The 12,024-nt window shown below is 36.9% G+C and overlaps 1 protein-coding gene across 1 annotated transcript in view; it reads right to left on the reverse strand.

The window, feature by feature from the left end:
• The window catches only part of LOC107709173 (disks large homolog 1-like), a 150,847-nt gene that overhangs the window by 42,305 nt on the left and 96,518 nt on the right, over positions 1-12,024 (reverse strand). The gene's annotated exons all lie outside the window — the stretch shown is intronic.

The raw sequence follows: 12,024 nt of genomic DNA on the forward strand, positions 1-12,024 counted from the left end.
TGAGCATGACCATTTTACATCTCTTTTCATTGTACAATTTATGATAGTTTTATTCAGACACTCAATAAAAATGACAATATTATGACATATATACTTTTATACATGGTGTAATATATTGTAAATCTTACTGACACTGTAAGAGCCTGTAATTCTTGTCACTGTCAGAGCAATCTTACCCGTTCAAGTGTAATTTCTTCATATTCATAATCAGCTTCTGTTCCATTCACCTGAGAGTTCAAACAAAACGAATTGTGTCAATATACAGTGTTAAAATATACAGATATAAATGAATGGACTCCTCTATTACTGACACACACACACACACATATATATATATATATATTTATTTATATATATATTATTCAGTAGTTTTAGAAATGCAGTGTTAAAAAGTGTAAATTGTGACAGAATCTCCATCAATGTAAACATCAGAATGTGTGCTATTTTGTGACTCACTTGAAGGACAAACCTTTCTTTAGACTTAAAGGGATAGTTCACACAAAAATGAAAATTCTGTCATTAATTACTCACCATCATGGCGTTCCAAACCCGTAAGACCTTCGTTCATCTTCGGAACACAAATGAAGATATTTTTGATGAAATCTGAGAGCTTTTCTGACCCATAGGCAGCACCACAACTACCACATTCAAGGCCCAGAAAGGAAGAAGAAATTTTTGTTTTTAGGTAGTTGTTGTTATTTTTGTTTTCTTAGCGTACAAAAAGTATTCTCGTAGCTTCATAACATTACGATTGATCCACAGATGTCACATGGACTATGTTAAGGATGTCCTTACTACCTTTCTGGGACTTGACAGTGGTAGTTCTCTTGCTGTCTATGCAGGGTCAGAAAGCTCTCGGATTTCATCAAAAATATCTTAATTTGTGTTCCGAAGATGAACGAAGGTCTTACGGGTTTGGAACGACATGAGGGCGAGTAATTAATGGCAGAAATGTCCTTTTTGAGTGAATTATCCCTTTAAGTTATTTATGAAAAAATGGCCAGTGTTTCAAGATTAAACAGAGCTACAAATAAAACTCCAGTCCAGCAATCGGCATCCTGTTGTGCAGGTCTGTGAAGGATTAGCTTTTCCTTTTGAATATGAAATTAGCTGTCAAGATGTCAATCAGAGCTCTGTAAGGTTTAGTGAGTCTGTCTTTTTAATTTCTGCAGGTTATAAATGTGTGTCTGCAAGAGAGACTTCAAACTACATTGCAACTGAACTACTGTAACTGCTAAGCAAAACTGAAGTGAACTGTGGCTAATTACTATTTGCAAAATAAAAAAATAAGATACACAATAATATCCCAAAATTAATTTCACAAAAAAAAAATGATGCCAATCAATCCAGCTTTACAATTACACAGAACAGACCACAAGAGTGACACTTTTCAACAGTTTTGATTTCAGATAAATGGAGCCCCGAACATGACAAAATACATATTGTGTCCACAAATTAAGAATTTTTTCCCAGGATGTATTCATTTGTAGCCATGTGTTATTAATTTGTACCTCATTTCAGTTTAATTGTGGCCATGTTGTACTAATTATTTCCCTCTTAGGTCACAATTTACCTTAATTAAAACTAATATATTAATCCAATCAAAACTGATAAGTAAACAAGCAACAAATTCTTGATTCAAGGCCACATTATGGCCTTGAATCATATAGTTCTGTATGGAGACCTGCACATAACATACAGGGGGGAAAACAACCCCCCTGTATGTTATGTGCAGGTCTCCATACAGAAATATATTCCCCATTCATTTTCTTTACAGAAATCCTAAATATAATAATTGTAAGCCTTGAACCAAACCAGTGAGCCAGCTCAGAAAAGAGTTACAGAAAATGCATTACAGATAGTAAATAGTAAACAGTTTTATGTTGACATTATCAGCTAGCCAGCAATGTACCTAGCTAATGTTAGCTACTGTAGCATTACTTAGCCTTTGTGAACTTTCATAACATTTGTCACAAAATTTCCATGATATTTCCATGGTCTAAGCAACTCTTACAGTAACACAAATTGTGGCTAATCATTTCAAAATCATGGCTAATCATTAATTCAGAAATTAAACTGTAATAGAGCATTGCCTACATGATGTGGACTGTGCACTGTTGTGGGAGAGGATCTGACGCAAGCACATATCTATGGGAGTTCAGCAGATTCCAGCTCTACAGGAGCAAGAGTGAGTATTGCCATGCTGTCAGTGAGGAGATATCCGCTGAAACTGGCCCTCTACGCAGGCCGTCTGTGTCAGCGTTCCCAAACAAAAGCGATCTGATCCACAGCCGCTTATCCAAGCACCAACCACAGCCAAAGGAGACGTATATTCAGTTACAACAGCCCAGTTCACTCAGTCAACAACAGACACATCACTGTAACTACTAATTAGAAAGGGTTTCTGTTTCACTAACACTCACTCTCAGGGTTATGGCAGAGACTTGAGACTGTGGTATGTACTATGGAGCTACATTTGAGTGACAGCACAGAGGGCATTACCAATTCAACCACAATGTTTTGTCCTGCCTAAATTGACCAGTGTAACTTACATAAGAATCCATATACACTGCGTGCTATTATGGCAGTGGTACAGTAGTCATGGCCTGTGATCTCGGAGTTAAAATTAGACTCAATCATTAGCATTGCTCAGATAGACTGGTTTGGAGTTCAGCCTAAAGCTCCCACCAATGTCTCAAATGAATAGCAACCCCAAACATTCTTCACTTTAATTCCGCACAATACAGGCTCCATTTTAAACTATCATGTACATATAAAATGTATCAATATTATACTCATGACACTATCCCAAAATTCCTTTTCAAGTGTATAAAAGATATTAAACATGTTCACTACTTAGCAAAGTAGTGTCAAAAGTATAACCCAAAACATTTCATATTTTGACACATCTTCTTAAAAAAAGTACTACAGTTTTGGACTGTAAATTCAACTTTGGTCCCACTTTATATTAGGTGGCCGAAACTACTATGTACTTACATAAAAAAAAAATAAGTACAGTGTACTTATTGTGTTCATATTGTATTGCAAAACACTTCTGCTGCTACTGAGGTGGGATAAAGGTAAGGTTAGAGACAGGTTTGGTGGTATGGGTAGGTTTAAGGGTAAGTTAAACTGTAAGGGATGGGTCAACAGTGTAATTTTTAAAAATATAAGTACAATGTAAAAACATGTATCAACACAATAAGTACATTGTATCAAATGCTTAATTAAATGTAAGTACATAGTAGTTACCTAACATAAAGTGGGACCTAAATTTTTGCATTTTGACAGTCTGGATCAAACAATTAAAACACACACACACACACACACACACACACACACACACAGTTCTGTAAGTGTCTGTAATATTTTTACAATGTTTTTTAAAGAAGTCTCTTATGCTCACAATGGCTGCATTTATTTGATAAAAGCACAGCAATAACTGTAATATTGTGAAATAGTTCTAATATGCTGATTTGGTGCTAAAGAAATCTGTCTTTTTATCAACTATATTGAAATAAAGTTAATATTCAGTTAATATCTTTGTGATTTGTTTTCAGGATTCTTTGATGAATAGAAACGTTCTAAAGCATAGCATGTACTGTACACTATTTGAAATGGAAATCTGTTGTAACACACATTATGATCTAAAAAAAAAAAAAATCTTATTGACCCCCAAAATTTTGAATGGAAGTGTACACATTTATATTTTTATGTCTGTCAATTAAATTTAATACATGTCACATGAAGCTGATTTACATTACTGTATATCGCTTTCTCCAATATTAGTTTGCAAGGCCCTGGCAACCAAAATGACACTGACCAAATCTTGAGAAACAACAACATAAACATCAAAACAACATAACTGAATTCCAATGTAACCTTAGCTGAAATTCAAATCCTCGTGCCTCAGCTTCACCATCCCTCAACTCTTAATAAGACTCAGTCCCACATACCTTCTCCAGTGAAAACGTGCCCCAAGAATTGGCAAGCCACAAGGCACTGGAAGAAGCTCTGACTTTAGCTGTGCTTTTAGTGGGGCTCTTTTTCACACTGTCCCTCAGGTTGGTGAACTTCCCTCTGCTCTTGGTGGAGGCTGGAAGGGTGCAAGAGCTGTACTGCGGAACCCTGCGGGTCTCCAGAGGAGTCTGCTGGAAGTTGAGCAGGGTGGGTTGAGAAAGGTGAGGCGGTGGCGGCGGCGGCTGCTGCTGCTGATGATGGTGGAAATGGTGATGGAATTGCGGTTGTTGCACCAACTGTCTCGGCGTTCGGGTCAGCGTACTGTGCACGTGTCCGACTCTCTGTTGCATTCTGGGATGGTTGCAGTTGGCCACCTCCATCACCCCAGTCCGACATTCCATGTAAGCGCCACAGCAGTACTCATGGTTGTTGCAATAGGTGGTCATTGTTTTCCACTGACCGGCAGGTGAAATGATGGAGAACGCAGGCTGAAGAATGATGAGCTTACTTTGCTGAGCAATCGGGAAGGAGAGAGGACACACCGTGGTTGTAAATCTGGTCCTTTTCCCCTTGCTCCACTCTTCTGCCAACCTCTCTCACTGTCTATCTCTCTTTCTGCCTCACTCGCTCTCATCCCCCCGCACTTGCTCGCCAATTAATGAGCTCCAATGGGCACTGCACATGACAGCACACAGACTCTTCTGCAGGCATGAATAATCAATGCTCCATTCTTGATTTCAGCATTGGCTTTCAGATGATCTTTGTGTCGCTCTTCGGACAACGGCGGATTTGCACCCTACGTTTGAGATTCATGAGGCTTTTTGTAGTCTGACTCGCTTTTCAAAGCATTAACACAGGTCACAAAGTGAGAGGTCACAGAGGATAAACGCAATCTCTATTAGATGCTTCGCGTAGGGGCGGGCGAACGGGCCGGTGTGGTGTATCAGACCATATGATGGTTGAGCGCAGCCCTGCTTTGACCTTGTTTTACAACTACTATTCACAACTAATCTCCATTTGTACCTGCACTGTAAGAGTTTTACACAATTCTGCGCTTCAGTGCTGACAGCTGGATGGTGGTCGTTCATTAAAGCCTATGGGGTTTCGATAGAACTTGCTGTAGGTTGACATATGACAGGGTATTCGCTTAAAATTGCAGTCAAACTATATGCATATTATTTCTTATTCTTAACCAGTTTCTTATAGAATATAAAATAAGACCATCATCTTTAATCCTACTGTCATTAGTGCAGTAATCATACATGTCATTTTCACATATTGTCCAATTAAATAAGCAGACGCTTCAGGGCTTGAAGAGTGTGGGGACTACTTCTGCATTAGGATTGGATGGTTGTGAATGTACTGTTTCCTGTTGACTGCACCTTTTAATGTACCCTGTCCTGTTTCTTATGGGGCTGTGGGTGAGAAAGAGAGAGGAGGAGGAGGAGGAAAAGATGGAGAGAAAGCAAAGCTTGTGCCTGAGGCTTTTGAAAGTATGCCACCAAAGAATGGACACTAAAAGGAACATATATGTCTTAGTATCTCATGAACTAAAAAAACAACAATCAGTGATAATGTTGAAAACAGTTAATCAAAAGAGAGCATTAGCTTATATACAGTCAAAATTGTATTTTAAACCAGAGGTACATGGAAAAATCTGGACATTGCTTTCTTAAACCTGTAAAAAATTATATGTTTAAAATATTTTATTATTAAAAAATAATTAATTTAGATTAAAATAATAAATCATAAGTAATCATAAGTTGTTAGGTTTTTTTTAAAGGAAAGAAAACAAAGTAATGTATGTTCAAATTTTATAAAAAAATATTTTGTGTGGATGATGCTCATAGCAGAATATGTGCTACTTAATATATTGCTTTTTCCACTCACATTATCGATTGTTGCTGATTTTCTTTTTTAAACCATTAATATTAATGATAATGCTAAATGATTAATAGGAGCACATTACTGGTGTGGAGTTGATGAAGAGGTACTTGAGGTTTTCTAATGGACATAAGAAAATAAAAGGTTGGAAAACCCTTATAAATAAAATAATAAAAACCTAAAATAAAAAAAGGATTTAATGTCATATAATGTCTGGATAGTGGCCATATTGATTTGTTTTATATGAAATTCACAGACACACTTCCTGCTGTACAGCAGATGGCTCCACACACACAAACATGTTCAGGTTGGAGGAAGGCAAAGAAGGCACATATTAACCATCCATATCAATGTGAAAATATTCAGTCCTCAGTGTGGCGCCATATAGTCATAAGCGTCTTATCTAAAGTCCACTAATGCATAAGACAATTTAAATCAAGTTAAAATCAGAATGGAATGATATTAAAATTCTGACCAATACCAATTATTATTTTTATTTTATGGCGGATAATCAACAGACTAAAAGTCTAAACAAGAGAGATCTAAATAAAATAAAAGATAAATGAAAACACTAAAAACTAAAATTGTAAATCTAAAACGAAAATAATTTTAAGTGCACTTAGGGATCACAATATCATAATGTGCGGTATTAAAAATGAATATTAATTTTGATATTTAACATTTAACAGTGATGAAATTACTTATTTTTAAAGATTAACTTTAATAACCTAAATTTGAAAAAGAGGGAAATGAGCATGCACAATTAAATATTTAATACTGAAAAATTACGGTGCAGACAGTGTTTTCACTTTTCAGGACAATTAAACGTTTAAGTAAAATAGGAAAAATAATTTTTAAATTGAAGAAATTACAAAAATCAGCTTTAAATGATTGTTTAAAGCTTGTTTGTGCTTTTTTCCAGTACTAAAATATCTTTATAGAGATTCCTTAACAGACATTCACATGTACAACTGGACACAGTGAGTGCATTGAAAAGGGCACGGAATCGCATGTCTAAATCAGTAGGGATTGCTGAAATTGGATGTTAATGCCTTGTAGAACACTGAAGCATTGATCTATAACACAAAACAAGACTGAAGAACATCCTTGAGTTTGAAAACTCAGTTTAACACTAGTAGTGTTCATGTTTAGCCAAGGGCTAGACTTAGGCCAAAAGCTTATGTTACAAGCTTGCATTTCACTCTGAACAGACTAATCAATAAAGACCGCTGTTCACCGGGATTGCCAGTGCGATCTTTCACTGACACAGGATCTTGATAGACATCACATTGGCCTGCTTCTGTCTTTGAATCTAATGAACTCATTCACAAACTTGCAGGCACTGAATGCTCATTGAAAACCAAAAGAATGGAGAATTTGACTCCTTTCGCAACGCAACTACCACGTTCAAGCCCAAGAAAGGTAGTAAGAACACTGTTAAAATAGTCCATGTGACATCAGTGGTTCAACGGTAATTTTATGAAGCTAAGAGAATAGGTTTTGTGTGCAAAGAAAAAAATTACGACTTCATTTAACAATTTCTTCTCTTAGTCAGTCTTTGAAGTGCGTTCCAGAGAGTATCACGACGCATGCATGTGGTGCTGCTGACACAGGAGCCGGCATTCTGATGTTGAACCCAAATGCGCTGTGGCTTGTTTACAAGCAGAGGAACACACGCATGCTTCGTAGTACTGTCACGAATGCGCATCAAAAACTGACACGGAAGAGAAGAAATTGTTGAACAAAATCATATTTTTTGTTTTCTTCGCACACAAAAATTGTAACTTCAAAAAAATAAATTTTTCGATTAATCATTTTTTTTAAATGACGCCGATTCGATATCGATTCTCAAAAGCCGCGAATCGATCTTTTCCGTTATTTATTTCAGCACACATTTAAAACAAGATCTGATTAACGTGAATCTTATCATTAGTCTTCTCCACTAGATGTCACCCTTATTTACCTTGCGCGATGTTACAACAGAAAGCCTGTCATTCATTCAGCGCTTATCATGGCCATACGCGTGATTCGCAATGCTCAGGTGAAGTGCTATAGTAATACTATAAATCTGCGGAAGCATTTGATATCACGCATAAGGCGCCATGATTTCTGCAATGAATGAATGGCGGATGGCACCGATGCACTGTTTTGTTTACTACACACATACGCGGTGTTTTCAGCTTCTGCCGTCTCACTATATGATATGAACAGGAATGTCATCTCCAGCTGCTCTGAGAGTCACTTCATTAGCATTTTACCGTTTCATTTGAGAAAACTACCGTCATATCACTTAGCCTACCTACACAGCAGCTGCAAGTTCTTCACGGCAACCCGTCAAAATAAAAGTTTAGTTTAACGTTAAGAAACTGTCAGAATATATTACTATTTAGCAGTCTTAAGAATCAATGCTACTACTGCTAATACATATTAATAAATCTTTATTTTTAAAGGAATAATCACATCTGTTTTCTTTTTAATTTTAACAGTAGACCTCTGTTGTGTAGCACTTTGTTTGCCAAAAATAAAAGGGTATAATTTTCATTTGATTAGGATAAATTAAATGAATGTTTTATGCCTTCATCTGATTACCAGAAAAATTAAGAACATTTTATAGGGCCCCATTATTGTTTAAAAAAGGACCCTATACAAAAAAAATAATAGGTTTAAAATACAGGCATGTGGTTCTTAATTTCTTTTTATTCATTCACCATTTGTAAACTGATGTTTACTATTCATTTTTTATAAATATCAATAGCATTTGTATTAAAACTATATTCACTGAATGTAATCAAAAAAATCGAGAATCAAATCGAATCGAGAGCTTGCGAATCGAAATCGAATCGAAACATCTGAATCGATACCAAGCCCTAATTGCGGTTGAACCACTGATGTCACATGGACTATTTTAATGATGTCTTTACTACCTTTCTGGGCCTTAAAAATGTCAGTTGCATTGCTGTCTATGCAGGGTCAGAAAGCTCTCGAATTTCACCACAAATATCTTAATGTGTGTTCTGGTGTACTGGTTTAGAACGACATGAGGGTGAGTAATTAGTGACAGAATTTTCATTTTGGGGTGAACTATATCTTTAAAGTTTGAACAGCTTTAAAAAAGGTTCAACCTTCTTAAGCTTTAAAGGAGACATATTATGCCCCTTTTTACAATATGTAATATAAGTCTCTGGTGTCCCCAGAATGTGTCGGCGGTAATATTATAATGAGATCCCTTTGCCACGTCACCAAGGGAGCGAAATCTGACGCGCTCGTTTTTTCAGACCCTTGCAGAAAAAGGCTAACCAAAACAAAGTTACTAGATTAATCTTTTTCAAGTTTCCTTGGTTGGTAGATGCACGGGGGACCTGATTATAGCACTTATAACCTGGAAAAGTCAGATTTTCATGATATGTCACCTTTAAAACGTATCCACTTTTGAATTTAATAATAAGGATAGTTAACTCCTTTTCCTAAAGGCTGAACGTTACATGGTGAGTTGCTTGTAGATTAGAAAGCTTCATTTTTAAACCAGTTTCCACTGGATTCTATGCGGCTGGTGGCAACCCTGCGCTTATCAGTGCCAGTAACCACAGAGACACTATTATACACTTGTACAGAACACTTAACACCAATCCGGTCAAGAGGTGCCGCCACTGCAATCGATCTACAACACATTGTTTGGATTAAAGCACCAGCTTAATGACAAATTATCAGTTAATGAGCACTCAAATCACTTTGCCCTCTGCAAAACCACCTCAAACGCGTCCTCTCGTACAAACCGCAGCCAGAGGACGTCGAAACAGGATCTGTATGGTCTTAAAACGGGGAAGCAAAAATGTTCATTCGTGTTGCCATGATTCATTGTGGAGAATGTCTCCTACACACACACAGCCCACAGATTGCTCTCCTCCACCTCCCCCGACCAGCACGCACAGGAACACTGCATCTCCTCAGCCTGAGAAACACTCGGCTCCCTCAAGAAGAAGAAATTTTAATCTACTACGACCTTGCTGAAGCCATAAATTATGCCAGGAAGGAGGATCTCTCTTATGTCTCAGCTTATCTAATAGGGTTAATGGGCAGGGTCACAGAGGGTGATTGGGCGACTATTACGATGGTGATTGATGAAGCGACAACCGCCTCATCTACTGTTTACCCAAAAGCAAGAGTCCACCTGCACATCATCCCCGATGAAAGAGACGCCGTCATACAAAGCTCTATGTTCAACAGATATGAGAAATAAATAAACAAGTGCTGCCACATGATGAAATGTCCTTGCTTGACGATCACTATGGCAACACCATGGCAACAGCTGAAGCTGCAGTGAGACCTGTGAGGCTATGCATGCACTCAGGAAGACTGCAGCTCCACTGATCTTAAACTGCTTGAATTAACAAGTCATTTTGCAGCCCATGCTGGGATTTTTGGTTTTAGATTGTGAATCCTTTTTTCACAATATTGCATTAAAACTTTAGTATTTGTATGTTTTTATTCATATTACTTCATACAGTTCAGTTAATGAGAATACAACTATGATATCTGTGATACATCTAAATGCATATTGCATTTGTAGCTGAGTTCCCATAATTGTCTACACAAATGACAATGTAACTACATCAATTCATTTCCTTCCTAATTTCACCTGTGCCACAGCCACATATTAAGGTACGGTGATAAATGAATGGGGGGTGGTTACATAAATGATAATGTAACTACATCAGTTCATTTCCTTCCTAATTTCACCTGTGCCACACACACAATAAGGTATGTTGGTAAGTGAATGTGGGGGCTTAGCTGTGCTCGAGATCTTGGTGGGCGAATGATGGAAGCCTGGCACATCATTGCAGCGATGCCTTTACCAGAAATAGATCAACAGAAACAGGTAGAACATGGATATATATTATACAGATGTGCCACATAGACACATATTGTATATATACATACATACAGTACATATTGTACACACTAGATTCCACACTGAAAATATGGGATTTAAAGTACTATTTATAATATAATGAAATAATTTAAAAAGCATTAATTTAATTAAATACATGAACCCAAAAAAATGCTAAAGTGGACACAGCCTTTGAAATGGCATTGTACATATATACAGCATGTAATACCCTTTACACCAGATATAAAAAGGCCAGAGTCAGTGGCATTATTGTATCACACTTTTTTTTTTCATTGGCTAATGGCTGCATCAAAAATTATCCATATTTTAATGAAATGATAATTAATTAGGCAGCCCAGAAGTGGAAGCACTGGAACAAAAACACATGACCTGTAGGAAATACTATTGTCTTCTTCAGATGCCATGCTCTTCCTATCTCTCTAGGTTTTTGTGGAAAAAAGCGATCAACTGCTTTGCATTTTTTCCAGTTAAATCAAACTTCCCATGAGTTTCATGCTCATAAATTATTTTTGATTCAAACCGCAGATCTGTATGTATTTCGCTTTCTCATTAGGTCGATCCATGATTTCAAATCATGGTCTATAAATCTAACAGCCAGTGGCTTCAGATTACCTAAGACTCTTGGCAATTATTTTCCTTCTTTTAAGATCAAGGAAGCCACACAGCATGCGCCATTTGATGCATTCAGCTGTGACATATAAATATGGTTAACACTGATTGAAGATGCCATATATCATGCAAATAGCAAGTTAAATTTTTTTACACCAAGGTGGATTAATACATCTAGGTTTCCAGACAGACATAACATAATTTAGGACCTTGAACGAGTCCATCTCTGCAAGGTGAAGCAAATAAAAATGCATTACATCATGCTAATAAATCCGTGTATCATACGTTTTTTTATTTCATATTGAAAGTATAAAAATGAAAAAACGGCTCCTTTTTCATTTATTCGTTTTTTTTCCCAAAAAACAAACAGACTAATGAATAGCTCGACACAACTCATACCGGGGCAGAGTCTAGACAGGGCTGTCTTCTGTGTAGATATAAATTATATTCTTTGCATCAGTTGGGCATGGCAGGGGATGATATGACGGCTGTCACAGCCTACCCTGCTTGCCCAGTAAGTCTGTTTGTTTAATTAAGTAATTAATTAATTCGTTTCAAAATAAATATTTTAAACACTAAGACAAAAAGGAAGGAATAATAAATTGGCTTGGGTATATATAGGCCTATGTTCACGCAAGAACTGTCATTCTGACTGACAACCG

The sequence above is a fragment of the Sinocyclocheilus rhinocerous genome, unplaced genomic scaffold, assembly GCF_001515625.1.
Source record: "Sinocyclocheilus rhinocerous isolate Xijiao unplaced genomic scaffold, SAMN03320098_v1.1 scaffold55, whole genome shotgun sequence".
Taxonomy (NCBI): Eukaryota; Metazoa; Chordata; class Actinopteri; order Cypriniformes; family Cyprinidae; genus Sinocyclocheilus; species Sinocyclocheilus rhinocerous.